Here is a 16,730-nt window from a genome sequence, read left to right as displayed (position 1 = left end):
AAATACAAAAATGCCCCTAAAATAAAATAAATTTTACATTTGTACGAACATACATTTACAAATTGTACTATAACGAAAAAGAAGAAAAACAGTTGATAAAGTTATTTGCACATTGCAAAAAGATTAAACACAAAATAATAATTAAAGACGTATTTATTAACTAGAAACAAACATTAATTTTTTTATATATAATAAACAGTTAGAACAAATCTGATATTTTCTTTAATTAAAAGGAACACGGAAATTGACTAAAATTTAGATTATACGAACATTCCCAGCTATCGTGTCAATATCATACCACGACGTTCATAACTCTCTTGTGCATAACCTGTCTTCCAGTTTAGTTATTTGACAGCAGGCTGTGCCGGTGCTCGCCTCGAATTTAGTGGTTACACCTCTGATGTTAAATCCGCCTAGTCTCTAAACTAAATTGATCAACTGCTCGTGCCCTAAATTAGCATAATATTATCACGGTCACTAGTAATCACAAGCTTTACCCATTGTAAAGGTGCGTCCTCTGACGGGTTGTCAAATGAAACAGGCCCTTTTCCTTGTACTGGAGCATGTATCACATTATAATTCTCAATATAAAGAATGTTAAAAACTAATTAAATATGTACGTAAATGTAATCAAACAGTCTGGTACAAAATGAAATCATTAAAATCCACTGAGGTGGTCTCTTTGATCTGTACTATCTGACGTCACGATTGGTGAACGGACGGTCATTTTCCAACTAATTCAGGTAATCCAAAGTGAACGGTCAAATTTATCCTCATAGGCCTGTTTCGTAATTCTTCGTCTGTCTCGATGATATCTTCCAAAGTGAAGATCGTATTGTATAATACGGTCGCTTAATTGGTTTCCCACCGAGCAGGCGGAGTGAAAACTATTTTTATAAAAATTTTGCGTATTGCAATATTATAAGGATTTACGTAAATGTACGCTCGCTTGGAACGTAGTAATCAGCCTCCATCGGAGTCGTCACACGTTTTATGCAATTATTTTGGCATAAAATCCATTTTGATTGCAAACATTTCAATTCAGCATAATCACAAATTGAATTAGAATGGGACATTTCGAAAGTATGGACATTATTTTATGACTAGCCGTTGATCAGATCTGTTTTTAATATTTTTTTCTGAAATCTTATGTGTCATCTCTATAATAAAATTACAAACGTAACAATTAATTTTTAAATTTTATTCTTTCCAAAGTTAGAAGTAAAGAAAAAAAAGTTATTAAGTGCGCACATCCTCCTCCATAGTAACGACTAAAGCAGATACCTATGTTATCCTCTTAGCTTAAAAGAATTTGAATGATATACTCCTAAGTATAAGAAGGGCCCTGGAAGTAAAATTTTTAAAATGATTTTTTCTTTTTTATTGAAAAATTTTTAAACAAAAAATACGATTTTGCAGCGTAGGAGGATCCTGTGCCATTTTTGGCAATACATTTTGTTTCTTAACATAGCAAACCCTTTAAAAATTAGTTTATCGAAAGTTGAAAAACTAAAAAAAAGAAAAGTGAATTGCAATAGAGCTGCCAGTTTGCATTTGTTTTGATTTTTTTACACAAAACGCCCTAAAATCGTAATTTTTAATTAAAAATAAAATAAAAATCTCTTCAAAATAAGTTGATATTTTTTAATCTATGAATCGGAAAAGAAGAACAACAATAACGAAGAAAAAAGTATTTTTATTTCGAAAGCTAACATAAAACTAACAAACTACATAACTAGAAATAGGAATTGGAAATTTGAATTGCTGTTCAATGAATAATCCGACAAATAACATTAATTTATTTTCAATACAATAAAGAGAATAGCTTTTTATTTGGCAAATTTATAAAACTGACGAATTAACATTTTACAGTAAAGCAAGTAATTATCAACGAAACAATTACTAACTATCAAACACCGACAACAAATTGCTCAAAATAAACGAGAACAAGAAAGTACAAATAATGACGAAACACCAACATAAAATGAGTGCTTGAAAAACGAAACAAAATCAAAGTAATTTCATTCAAGCTTGAATAATAGATTTATTTCAGAGGCCAAGGTTTCGGAGTTTATCGTTCCGCAAGTAGGAAATTGATAACACAGGATAAGATAGAAGACCTTATGGACGCCTTCATCCGGGCGAACAATGGGCAATGATAGACGCGGATCCTCATAGTAAATCTGCGTGCATAACCATTACCATAAATTATGGCATCATTGTGACCTTGTCCAACTCATAAACTGTCAAGGGTAAAACGGAACTATTCAATGTAAACAGCCAGTAAAGTAAAACAGTTATGAACTCCTAAGACTGAAAATTATCCGAATCTTCATACACATTTACAAAAAGCTTACTTGCACTTCGCGTTTTTTTACTAGTATGATATAAATGAATTGAAATTTGCTTTGGGTGTCACTGAACTTTATAATGCTAGCGTGTTTCTATATTTTCTAGTTTACCTAAGTATCTACATTTTATTTCTCGTTTCGCTACAGTATATATANAAAATATAATATTATATATATTTTTATCAATCATTTTACTTATTAAAACTGTGCTACAAAATCTGGTGTCTTATGCATTTATGTATGAATTTGAACCTTTGTTCACCGAGTCTGCAAGGAGCATTTTATCTTCAATGTACATTAAACACAATATAGTTTTAACAAAATATTTATACAGGCATTACACATTTAAACAACAAAAGTATTAAACACATCATTAGATGCGGGTACATGAGTTTAATAAATAGATAAGGCAATAATAATATTTAACTATAAGCTAACACAATAAATCAAATAACAGAAAAATGCTTAACATCTATTTTCACACTATTTATCACAGTAATTTGTTAAACCAATGTACATTGGCATACACACTTTCTTTTAACTCGTGTTTATTATTTTTCAAACAATATATGCTTATGGGTACGTTTATGTTTGATCAGCGATGAGAGCGGCGACAAGAGAAGCGCAAAATTCATGTATGGAGTTTTGACAATAGCGAAGATTTTTTCTTTATAGTTGACGTTGTATTTATTATTTAGATCTAACCACTTGATTGAAAATATTTCTTTAAAAATGATGGAAAAAATATTTTCAACTTCAAATGCTATTGAATTGTATATTGTTGAAACTGAAAATAAAAAGCTCATATTCTCTGCCTGTCCTGTAAATACCCAATTGTACATATTTGGAGTGTTACAAATTTTTATAAACAATTAAACAACACCCTTCGAAATTTATAGAATGTATCAGAAGGAGAATAAATACCTTTGATTACATACTTTCGCACATCTCTGATGGGATTTCAAAAAGATGTAGAAATTGTCATAGTAGACCGATTGTATCGAAGAGCGGCTTATGATTACAATCAAGTAAGTAAATGTAGTCATATTTTATAAAATATTCAATTAATTAAGGTTTTAAGTTGAGATAAAAAAGTCAGTGTCACGAGAGGGATTCGCACTTTTTTTATCTCAACTTAAAACCTTAATTAATTGAATGATATTAATCGGTCAGGCGGACCACGAAAAAATAGTGAATTTATAAAATATTATATATTGTTATAATAATATACAAAAAATTTATTATAAAGATAATTCAAAACTCAAATCAGACACAAGAGGTAGTATAGCTACGCTGCCACAAGAAAGGTATAAAAATGACTCAAGTTTAACCACCATGATTACTCATACTGGAAGACCAAACCAACAGGTACAGATGGGCTAATTATTCATGAATTATAACAATTGACAATTGCTCTATAGTTGTAGGTTGTAAAGCTAGGTATTAGTCATATTTCCTCAAATGGGAGCTTCTTAAGTTAGCGTTCTTGTAGCTCTTGTAGCTAGTTCTTGTGTAAAGCCGTTGTTCTTGTAGCAGGTTCACTCACTTCGATGTTGTGCGTGAATATCCTTAGGGACGAGAATTATGCATTCGGGCATACCCACTGAACTGAGTAAAGATGGTCGGTATCGCCAGATTGAGATTAATATTTTTATTCCGCCGTTTGGCATCAACCACCTCTGAACTTTAGTAAAACACACATTGTTACTATTTTTGGCACAGCCGCACAAAATTGCATGCCATAGATCCAGAGTGGTTTAAGGATCGTTATATTTTTTGGATTGGCAAAGGGGAATTTTCCCAAAAGCCAATACAGTTGTCCATATTTAAAACCCAATTCTATTCTTTTTTTGCTTTTAATGAGTGCTCACTTTTTCGGTTTAGAATCTTGCGTCATACTTTGCTACCTTATTGTGTTTTGTGTCGATACTATTTTTCCTGTTTAGAGCTTATATTCATCTTTCTATCTGGTTACTCATATTTTGTAATTTTCTTGTTGAGGATGCAACATGCTGTGTCATCAGTGATAGTTATTAGTTTCGTTTTCATGTTGATGATTGGTCACTGGTGTGATCATTGAGCATGGCTCAATGATGCTTTCCTTGGGAACATCAGCTGTTATTTCTAAACTTCGGAGTATCTGCCTTCTTGCTTTACTCTGAAGAGTCTCTCTGAGAGGTAGGAGGAGATAAGTTTACATTATGGGGTGGGCAGATTATTTTAAAAGTATATGTATTAGGCTTTCGGCCAGACTTCCAGAAACGCATATATGTTTTTCTTTAAAAGCTCTTTCTATTATATCAACAAGTGTGAACTTGTTCTAATGTTGTGTTTTGTTCTATACCCAAATTGATGTTTTCGTACGAAGCTTTTGATCCGATCAGAGGCTGAATGCGACTGGAAATCACTGGAAGTAGCGATAATAGGTCTATATAATAAGACTTCATTAGGTTATCAGGCTCCGCTATCATTTGATCGTCCACTTTCCAGATTTCCGAAAAATGTTTTACTGTCATTGCACTATTAGATTTCCAATTCCTTTTTTGGGAAAATTTTTCAATGAGATCAAATCCAGGGGCCATTTTTCAGTTTATATTTGATTTGATTTCATGAGCATATTCTTCGGATGTAATAAAAAATTAATTACTTCTTCTGGAGGTGTGGTTTCATAAAATAAAGCATCAGATGAGGTCTAATTTAACATAGCTTTGTCTTCGTTGTCTCGAGCGTATTTATTTAAATATTTGAATGCAATCGATGCTAGAGCTGTTTTAAAAAAAAATATATTGACCACGAAGTTGCATAAATAATAAAGCACATAGATAAAAAAAAGTAAGTACATAATCTGGGGATAATAATTACTACCAAAACGGCCTCAGTCATTCAAAGCTTGTTGTATACGGGTGCTTTTCATACAAGGTTTTATGACAAAGTGAATATTCACGCCACCGCCGAAATGCTTCAGCGCTTTGCAAAAGCGCTTTTCAAGCATTATTAAGCCCGTTTAATCTTTTGAATACAATGTCCTTTTGCTTCGGATTGACGTCTAAAGGAATTTATGATCTAATTTACATGGTAACGCAAATAAAAGATTGATATTTCAAACTTGTGCCTTTTCATTAAATATTGTAAAGGTACGATTAAATCTTTTAAGAGAATCTAAATATTTACCTTATTTTCAGAAATGATTTTAAACAGTACCATTTGAAGTTTGAAAAATTGATTAAACAAGTCCAGTAATAAATGGGAGACAGAAAATATAGAAAAATGAAGATGAAACAGGGTAGGACGGTGTCGGACGTACGATCGTTGGTTTAACGTAAAATGTTTATGATAGCGAGCCGCTTTTAGTGTATTGGATTGAAATAAAAACGAGACATTGAGTGCGTATTCAAGTTTTATTTACATAAAACAAACACTGAATGGATAGACGAAGTATTCATACTTTGCTCAAGTTGGCTGAATATTGCACGAGCGGTTGATAAAGAAATACCTTAGTATATTGAGCAGACGCATTTTGGAGTACGATACCGATGAATAACAGCGTAAACCCCACCAAGCATTTGTCGCAAACGATATGTTTTCTCAAGAGGGAATTGCCGCAGATACTGTTAGTGTCGAAGGCTTCTGTAGATTGCAGAACCACCGGGGGCAGAGTGACATTGATATCAGCTCGGATAAATCTTCGAAAGATTCATCACGTCCAGCGCAACAGGAAATCTCAAATAATTTAGTTAATTTGGTCTGTCACACACTCTTCGACTTTTGTCATCTTCAATGTTGGGTCTATACATTATTTTTGTTTGTTTCTTCACGTTTCGAACAACGATATATATAATGATCAAAATGACCAGTGAAGATTGGTTGATGGCCAAAATATTTGTAATTTGGTCGTTACCGATCATTTTGGACAGCCTGTCCTCGCTGGGTTGATCCATCAAATGCTTTTCAGCATTGTGCCATCTTAAGTGATCGCACTCTGACCTATCCTCACAGCCAACCCATGGAGGTTAGGCAGTCAAAATTGACCATTAACAATAAACTGTCAGGTTTATCAACCCGCAGCCCACACGAAGAAATTTTTAAATTTCTAAAAATTTAGATTTCTAAAAATTTCTAAAAAAAGAATATAACTATCACAGTTCCAATGAGGGTAACAAGCAGAAACGATTTTGAAAATGCCATAACTGCGAGGATAAAGAAAAATTGCCAGATGGAATCATACAGGTAATATATTGTTAAAAGTTTCTTTTCATTTTAAAAATGGCAAAAAAAAGACAATGGTACACGGCATTTATTTAGATGTGCTCTGAATGATCCAACCAAGAAGTGTGAGCACCAAACTTTAGGCAACGACGAAACTACTACGTTAGTTTGCTTAATTATGCATTGTGTCCTTCTGAAATTTATTTGTTTTATTATCATTTAGAAATGTAGGTTTTTACTTTGTTCAAAAGCTGTATTTCTGTTTTAGTGTTGTTAAAAGACGCTCAATTTGTATGTATTTATCGAACCACCATGCGGTGGGAAAAAATCAGTTTGTATAGATCTTTATTGGGTTTTAACAGGAGCCGTAAATTCCCAGGTTGACGCAATCCTATTTTAAATGGACTCCAATTAGGGTGAATGGACGCGATGCACCGTGGATAGACCTGAATCCAATAAATGACACCGTATTTGGATTAGGCCGGGAGAGGTAATGCAGGAGCGGAGGTGTACCTCGATGTGGCAACATCTTATCGCCCAGAGCGCCCCGAATTTTCCCTAGTTTAAAAATGCATAAACTAATCTTCTTTACATACAACTTTGTCAAAAATAAAATTCTCGGCGGAGATAAGAGAGGAAAATAGTAACGATAAATCTTCATCTTTTTCGATAGGTAATAAAGTTGTTATGAAAGATAGTAACTATCGTTTATAGAATAAAATTGAAGGTAGTGCGTATGACCGTAATAATCAACAGCTAAATTTTATGCTGATAAAAAATGTTTTTATCAGTAAGCCACTTAACCAAACCATATCCTAATTGGCTAACGTGGCATGCAAGCCCTGAAAGTTCCTCAGTCCAATCTTCCCTAAATACAATAAATTTATTGAGGAAGGTGTGGTGATTAGTGACCGTTAATCGTTAATTATTCATAAATCGTGAGATGCGGTCTGGTGGGGGGCAATCTCATCACGATACGCAAGAATGGCACAATTACACAGAAGACAAACACTTTGAGCCCTGAAGATGATCTCAATAAAGATCGAAACGTTTGCACGATAAAGAAAATGTTTTTCTGAAACCTACATCACATCAGACCGCATCTAACGATTTCTGAATAATTATTGAGGAAGATTTACATAACATTAGCACTGCATGATCTCTGTAGCGACTATAGATTGTGGTATGTTGAGTATATGGCATTATCTACATACAAATATGTCAATAAATAAAATAGAAAGCGGTCACCTGTTATTTAATTTCACAATATTGTACTTAATAAATTGGTTTTATATAATAATTTTGTCATCAGGGTCTGCTTTTATAGTTGTTACAATTTCTCGTTTTATAACAATAATTAGGATAAAGATTTCTGCGTGGGGTCGGTGGGGTGATGGGCATGTAGTTTGTTGCATTCGGATCACTTTTTGGTTTGCTTATCCTCGTTGTTTTGACATGTCAGAAACGATTCCACATAATTACGGTAATAAACATATATATGAGAATTAAAAGTAGGAAGATAAATTAATTTTTAGTTAGCTAGAAACCAATTATTTTCGACATACAAAAAATTTAAGTAATTAATTTATTTCATGAAATATAGGTTTCCTGTCTCAGTTATCCATGCATTTAAGATTGAACATATCATTCGGTTTTTTAAAAGTAAAATAAGATAATAGTTTATAGGATCGTATTAAATGAGTTTAGATATAAACAAGTTAGAATAATTTACTTAAAGTTAGCAAAAACGAAAAAGAGCTTTCAATAAAGTAGGGCGAGACGTTTTCTTTAAACGATTAGGATTCGTCTTACGCATACATACTTTAAAGCTCTTAAGTACGAATTTGTATAGAAATAAAAGACATTTTGATTAGATTTTTCTAGGATGTTCCACTTACAAATTCTAATCCACTCTGAATTTTATCCAAATTAAACGTTATGTCAGCCACTGGAAAGATGGATTGTTCTACTTTTATCCTATGTAAACATCGTCTAGATTTTATGTCATTGTCCGTTAAAAAAATAATGATAAAATTCAACATAACCAGCTGAAACTTTTTATTTTTTTATCTTCGGTTCCAGTCAATTTGCTAAGACGTTTGTGCCATTACGAGAAATTTATTCCGTTCTTAACACCTGTAATTTGGTCGGTAGATGGTGGACTTTTTGGATAAAATCGGAAGGATTTAGAAGAGGATAAATAAATAATTAACTAAAATTTGTACACAGAGGTTTTGGGTGTTGCAAAAAATAGATATAAAATTTGTCTATTGTTCAAACAATAATTTTGCTTACTTTGTTACGTTTGTGGCCTTACTATATGGTCTAAATGTTAATTTTTCTGAGGTCGTCGAAGTGTCGTTTCAAAATTATGATGGTTTTCGAGTAAAAAAAATCGGAACCATTTGGAAATTTGTTCTTCTTTGGGCATTTTCGCTCGGTAACAATTATATGTTTCACTACCTACGAAACCTATGCTCTGGCTAACTTCCCAATAAAATATTGACGTAGAAAATGTTGTCTCAATAACAAATTGGATAAACCAAAATTTCAGATATTATATCAAATCGTTTGCCAATCAAATATTCTTTTTTAATCGAAAATCACAAAAAGTGGCTCCACAGACCAACTTTACATTTCGGTACGACACATACACAAATAAAAATTTTATATCAAACCTTTTGTCATCCATTGCACTTTTTCACTTTATTTAATTATTTTTTTATGGAATAGTAAATAAATGGGGATAACTTTGAAAACTTCATCAAACCACACGAATCTTTGCACAGGTATAGATCCCATAAACTATACGGAAACGCACAAACGTGGTCTTTCTCAATAAGTAAAACAATAAAAGGACGACCATTCCCTTGTTCTTGAGCTGGATTGTCAAAACGGTGGTTGTTTTCTGGGTACCCAGACACATTGGTCTGAGGAGTAACAGATAAGGCGGCCAAGGAGGCTAAAGCCGAGACGTCCCAACCTCCGGACTTAATCACCCTCCGTGATCCGCCCCACCGATTCAACAAATGCAATAAAAACATGATTGAAAGAAGGAGGCAGAGTCGGTCAACCGGATCTGCAGAGAAGCTCTAGCTTATGAATGTCGATTGTTAATCCTGGAAGGGCCTGATTAATAGAAGAAAGGTCATCCTCACACATTTAAGAATAAGCTATGCGAAGTCCACACATGGACATTACATTTGGGCTGAAGCCCGCGTATTTGTCAAGCATGGAGAAAAACGGTGATCGTTGTGTCCCACCTAATTAAAGTGTGTAATTCCTTGGCTCTATATACAGCGCGCGTAGGAATGCTACCCGGTATGAAAAATGTGGTTCAGCATGGCAGCGTGTATCTTGCACCCCTGTTCCGATACTTGGAAGAAACAAGATGGTTTTATTGCAATTAGTAATGAGAGTTTTGTGTCTCTAGCTTATGTTGAATGTGAATATATTTATTAGCGTGAACGTGCTGTGAGAGAGAGGGTCGATGGAGTATATTGAGTACCTCATCGTCTCCAAATGTTTAGTTATATAATAGGTGTTAAAGGTGATGGAGGCATATCGAGTACCTCACAACTGAATGAATGATATGTAAATAAAATGTAACTTTTTTATAACTTTTACAGCTAATCCCATTTAATCCTGATTAATATTTTCTTATCTTGATTTGATTATTCTTAAAATCCAAGGTACAATTAAATTTAAAAAAAATATATAAATTGCTTAGTTTTTCTGGTTTCTTAGGGCCCATTGGCAAGAAAAGGTCTAATAGCTTTTCTAGTATCATCATAAAAATTAAGATCCGTGAGCCCACTTCCGTAGGTGAGTTAAACTTTTATGAGTCAATTATATTTGTATTAGTACCATTTTAATTTTGTTATATTTATATATTAATATAATGAATGTGTTTAAAAACGAGATTTCTCCAAAAATCTTATTTTTATGTATATTATTTTTGTTTAAATGTATGTTCAATAGTATTCTCTCTTACAGAAGATTCTGATCAGGTGCTTTGACGCGTACTGAAACCTTGACGACTTAGTATTAAAATTGTAGGGTGATGTATATGACAATTACCAAGTCATGTATGGTACATCAAGAACATGCGAACCGAATTTCGAATAACTAATACCCGTAATAAAAAACACAAAAGCAAAACCCTTTCGTTGAAAATTGAAAGTATTCCTACAGTACAAAGTTCAAGGCTAATGACACCATTGAAAATTGATTTCATACTCCCCTAATTGGTCAGCAAATTGGGAATTTAATTGGGAAAAAGGCTCCAGCCTTTATATCTATCAGTACTTCGTTTAATTAGACTTCCTTCTACGGCTACTGTTTCTTTCCGTTATCATATCGCTGCCAAGGGTCATAGAAAACTTTTATTTGATTTCACCTCTATATCGTCATAAAATTAACAATCGCACGCCCGCTGTTAAAACCGACTGATCTTTGAACTTCAAAAGAAATATCTTATTGGGAAATACGACATTACACGGCGAGATTGATTTGTTAACTGAACAGCCCCATGAATAATTCAAAGAAATAGATAAAGATCTTAAACTAGCCATTAAACCACTCAACCTTTAGGATATTCCCAATTAAAGAAAGTATGAGCGATTATCTATAGTAATTTTTCGTTTTTAATTAATCAAAGTAGCCAGGAACGGATTCTAGACAGCACACGATAAAATACCTAAAAGGGAATCAATATATTATTAAAAGACAAAAAAGAAAACAAGTTTTCTTACGTTTGGATAAGGAAAAAAATGAATAAACTTTGATTAGTACATTCTTAATTAATTATTATCATTATCTTTATTAGTATTTAGGCAGTAATGGTGATAGTGTTTTGAAAAAATTACTCGATTATACACATTAAAAATATGTAAGATCATTTCAAGAGGCGGTGGGGGATGTGGAATATTGTAAAACAAATGTAATAATTTTTTTCAATTAATTAATCTTTATGTAAAGTATTGGTTGAAATGAAAAAATTAATGTCATGAACGGGATTCGAACCAACGACCTTCGGCCCTATACGCCGCTGCTCTAACAACTTGAGCTATCGTGACTATGAAGTGGTTAAGGCAGCGGCATTCAAGCCGAAGGTCGTGGGTTCGCATCCCGCTCGTGACACTGACTTTTTCATTTCGACCAATACCTTACATAAGATTAATTAATTGAGAGAGGTTATTTGGTCAATCGGACCTCGAAATATAATGGATGTAATAATTTGTTTTAACACATTTTATTTAAATTAACCCCTATTTGCTCTAACGTTTAAAAAAATAGTTGTATGATTTATAAAGGTGGGTTGAAATTACTGGAGTTTGATGGGCCTCCGTTTTGAGCGGCTCCTAGGGATCATGAATAGTCATGAGAACATAAGACGAAGGCTCGGCTGGGATGACGGAAGGCAAAAACCAACAATTATCGATTCGTCATTGAATTGTAAATTGTCATTTCAACCGCTTCGGTAATTAACGTCAATTACTCCTGGAAACTAAAGCGAGGATGAAACTGTCGCATTGATCCCGCCGACAAGGACGTACCATCTATTCATCCTCACTTGGGCCACTTAACTCTCAGAACGCAACCGAACAAAACCACGCAGTCAATTCAAAAAACGTTTCACAATGGAGTTTGCAAAAAGACGAGTCAGACGTTACGCCACGGCCGAGTCATGAAGTTGATGAAGTTCAAGTGTTGCACTTTTGCATCTGCGTTGCTCTGAGGACAAGGCTTAAGACAACATGAAAGACTGGTCATTATCCTCTTCAAATCACTATTTTGGTAATCTACTATGGCGTTCATTGCGGTAACCATCGTTTTGGAAGTATAAGTCTTATTCGCGTACTTCTTAATAGCGCTGATGGGGGTGTACTCGGAGTACATTGGCATCAAAAACAGCTTACTTCTAAAATATAACTGTAAGACTAAAACTCTTTATTTTTTTATTTATAACAACACAGCTACCAGACCTATGACATAGCAATAAATTGTTTGAGTGATTTTAGTTGAAGTATGCGGAGTGACGCGTTGTTTTGTTTCCTGTCCTTGCTGTTTTGTCCTGTCAAAGGCGCTTCGGAATTTTATAATTTACCTATTTTATTATTTTTAAATAATTTAGAATAAATAAAATTGAAATCTTGGACAGGCATGGTGTGAATACTTTTGTCATTATTCAAGACAGATTATTATCATTTGATAACGCATAACAGTATGTATTACTTTTCTATCAAATTAACCTTTTTTACCCATCAACGTAAACCTTTTTAATTTCTCATTAAACATTTATCGCATCAAATTAACCCTTTTTAACATCAGAATAACCTATTTTAATTTCAAATTTTTAACTTCAAATTAACCCTTTCTGGAATTGTAATCTTAGGCGGCGGTATTAAACGTAAGCACGTAAAATACAATTCCTGCGTTTGAAAAAAAAAAAAAATATATATACATATACATGTGTATATATATATATATACACACACACACGTTGTTACAGGGACAAAAGTCAGTACTGCCATGGTTGATTCACTAAATAAAACGTAGGTCAGTGCCACCAGAACGAGGTTTATATCTGGACTCTTTCCTAAGATATTAATATATTTTCTTATTTTACTCTAAAATCAGATTTTTTATTTTTTTTTTAATTTATTTCTGAACTTTAGCATCATTAAAATACAAATCTGACCGTTTTTTGGCAAGCTGCATTAAATTTTCCACAAGATAACATTTCTGTTGAAATATCCGCACTTCCGAATACACAGTCGTAAAACAGTAAACATTTGCATTATTTCGGTTTCGAACCCAAATTTTAAAAAAAGTTTAATAATTTCACTTAAAATTTACTTAAGTATTTTTTTAAATTTTCAACTTTATCAATCTTTCAACCACGGTTTTTTGTTTTCCTTCATTAATTTTTTCATCTTTAAAAAAAGTAATTAAAAACGCTATTGTAACACTAAAAATGATATTAAATGAAGTACGTTTTCTGAAATTTAGTAGTTTAGAACCGCCATAGTAAGTTTTTCAACTTTGAAAAAAAAATTTTTTTTGCAATGTTCTTGCTACTAGAACGTTTATTTCCCTAACGTTTACAAGTTTAGTGTTGATTACATCTTATTGAAAATGTACTTTTCAATGGTCTCAACGGATTTGTCTAAAACCTTTCAGTTTTGAAATTATCATTGTGTGAAATCGTGAAATCTTAAAACATCAGAAAAGGTGAAATAACTCCGAAACTGGTGAGATTCGGACCATAGTTAATTAGGACCTTTTGGTGCTCGTTTTGAATGTAGAATCTACTGGCAAAGTTTGGAACACGAGTAGCGAACACCCAGTATATGTATATGTAGATTAGTCTGCTAAACGTTTCGTAAGAACCAAACATTTTGTTTCTTCCCTTTAAAGTCAACTTTCGGTGGGTTAAACTTAGAAGGAAATTAAACTGAACTAATGAAATGAAAACAATATCGGCAAGAAAATATGATGTGGATGGAGATAAGATAATAGATTCACGGAAACACTTCAACTCAATGAATCAATAATTGTAAACAATTAGGCGTCTTTTAACACTGATCAATTTATGCTACCTAAAAAAAAAAAAAAAATTGAAAAAAACCTAATCTGGTCTCTTCCCTATTCAGTGGCTTTGTAACACGTTACAAATAAGAAGGATTGACTGTTAGAAGACACGACAGTTCCTTCTTCTTTGTGTTGGGTGTTCTCTAAGTGGAGGTGCTAAATATATAGAAAATGACCAAAGACCAAACCTGCCTTAACAGTAGATAGACTGGGAAGATTGGAAACATTTCTCACTGAAACCCTACCAAACTTCGCCTAACCTGTCCCTAACTCCTAACCTATCAGAACCTAACTCGACGGTATCTCATACTCATAAAGCGAAATCGATGACGAGAAATGGTCACGTAAAAACATAAATAAATAAAATATAGAACTGGTTGTAAACACAACTGCTTGTAATTATTGGGTTGTCCGGAAAATAATGCAGGATTTTGGTATTAAACAAAAAAAAAGAAACTAGTTACTTTAAAGCAATGTTCTTTAATCAAAATAATTTCCCATACTCTCAATACATTTCTCCCAACGTGTTGGTAACTTATTAATTCCGTCTGAGTAGAATTCAGAATTTTTAGAATTGATAAAGTCAATAAATGCATTTTCCAGTTCCGTTTGATTTTTGAATATTATGTGTTGTAAGTAGTGGTCCAGGTGTCTAAAAAAATGGTAGTCAGTAGGCGAGAGGTCCGGAGAGTAGGGTGGGTGAGGCAAAGTTTCATAGCCAAGCTCCAATAATTTTTGTGACGTTACACGTGACACATGTGGTCGAGCGTTGTCATGCAACAAAATGGGCCCTTTCCGATTGACCAAAGAGGGCTTCATTACTGCCAATTTCTGATGCATGGTATTAATTTGGTTACAGTATGATTCAGCATTGATGGTTTCGCCAGGATTTAAGAAGCTGTAGTGTATTAAACCAAATGAAGCCCACCATACCGTAACCATTACCTTTTTTTGATGAGTTGGGGGCTTTGGAAAATGTATTGGAGCTTCTCCTTTGTCGAGCCACTGTCCAGAACGTCTAGTGTTATCGTAGAGAATCCACTTTTCGTCACATGTAACAATTCTGGCCAGAAATGGGTCATTTTTGTTTCGACAAAGAAGTGATGCACAAACATCAAAGCGCTGATTTTTTTGGCGATCGTTTAATGAGTGTGGAACCCAATTTTCGAGTTTTTTCACTTTTCCAATCGCCTTGAGGTGGTCAGCGACGGTCGTTTTACTGACTTTGAGTTGCTCTGCAAGTTCTCGAACAGTTGTTTTGGGGTTTTCTTCCACCAATGATCGCAGAACATCATCATTAAGAGAGGAAGGCCTTCCACGACCTTCTTCATCTTCAAGGCTGAAATCTCCCTCCCGAAATTTTTTAAACCACCTTTGCACAGTGCACTCATTAACACAACCCTCGCCCCAGACTTGGTTAATGTTTCTAGCCGTTTGGGCTCCGCTTCGGCCGAGTTTAAACTCGTAAAAGAAAATCGTACGAAATTCTCGCTTTGACATTATAAGGATTACTGAATTATTTCCAAGTAGCGGAATGCTACAGAGGTAAACAAACAATATCATTTGGAAGAGGATTAATAAGTGTTGACATTCATACAAATGAGTAATCCTGTAAACGTAAACAGAATATTTTATATAGATTTTTTTTTAATGAAAACTTAAAATCCTGCATTATTTTCCGGACAACCCAATATTACTATTATGTTATTGTTTCCCTGATAAATCGGAGCTTATGAGACTTCTTTCAATCAAAAGTTGTATAATTATTCTAACTCTTTGCCCTTGATGCTAAAGTATTCAATATTGGATCATTTTTTGTGAATCGATCAGACACATTGTTTATTGATTTGAAATAATTAATGGAACACACTGGCCACTGATCAATAAATTTTACAATCGGCTATGTATAAAGGTTATATAGGGTAATGGTATGCGTTGTCGCGTGTTTTTGAAAGATATCACCAGCATGGACAAAAATATCGAGGAATATTCTACATTCGAGATTAGGTCGTGAGCCCTTCCATCCGTCCGCATACGATTAGCGGGGGATGGATCGTAAAAGTTAAAAAAGAAGGTGCTAAAGGTTTCGTCGGCCCGTTGGAGGGGAAGATCACCTTGGCATTTGGACAATTCAGAACTGTCTTTCACCGCGGGTCATCACGATCCTGGACATTCCTGGGACGGCTCATTGTCCATGCTGCGAAACCGTCTGGTATATAGAGCTGGCCGACCACAATGAATGGGCCGAGATGCCGAGGTGGGAACACGGTTCCAAAAGCCGACCCGGTCTTTCACAAACTTTGCCTTTTTCCAGAGACGATAGCGTTTTAAAAGGAAAGTTCAACTCGATACTGCAAAGGTCATTAACTCCGTTTGAGAAAATTACCATTTTTTTGTCGACTAACCGACGGGCAATCGATCCAGCTAACCATTTCTTATTACCAAACAAGACCAATTGTATATCTACAAAACCTCTCGTCTCGTAAATGATGTAAAAATATTACATATGTATGTATAAATACATATACAGAAATATTGCGTTCAGAGTGAAAGGTCTAGAACATTCCTTTGTCATGA

Source organism: Cimex lectularius, unplaced genomic scaffold, assembly GCF_000648675.2.
Source record: "Cimex lectularius strain Harlan isolate CLEC.00 unplaced genomic scaffold, Clec_2.1 scaffold404, whole genome shotgun sequence".
Taxonomy (NCBI): Eukaryota; Metazoa; Arthropoda; class Insecta; order Hemiptera; family Cimicidae; genus Cimex; species Cimex lectularius.
Note: the sequence above shows the minus strand (reverse complement) of the source record.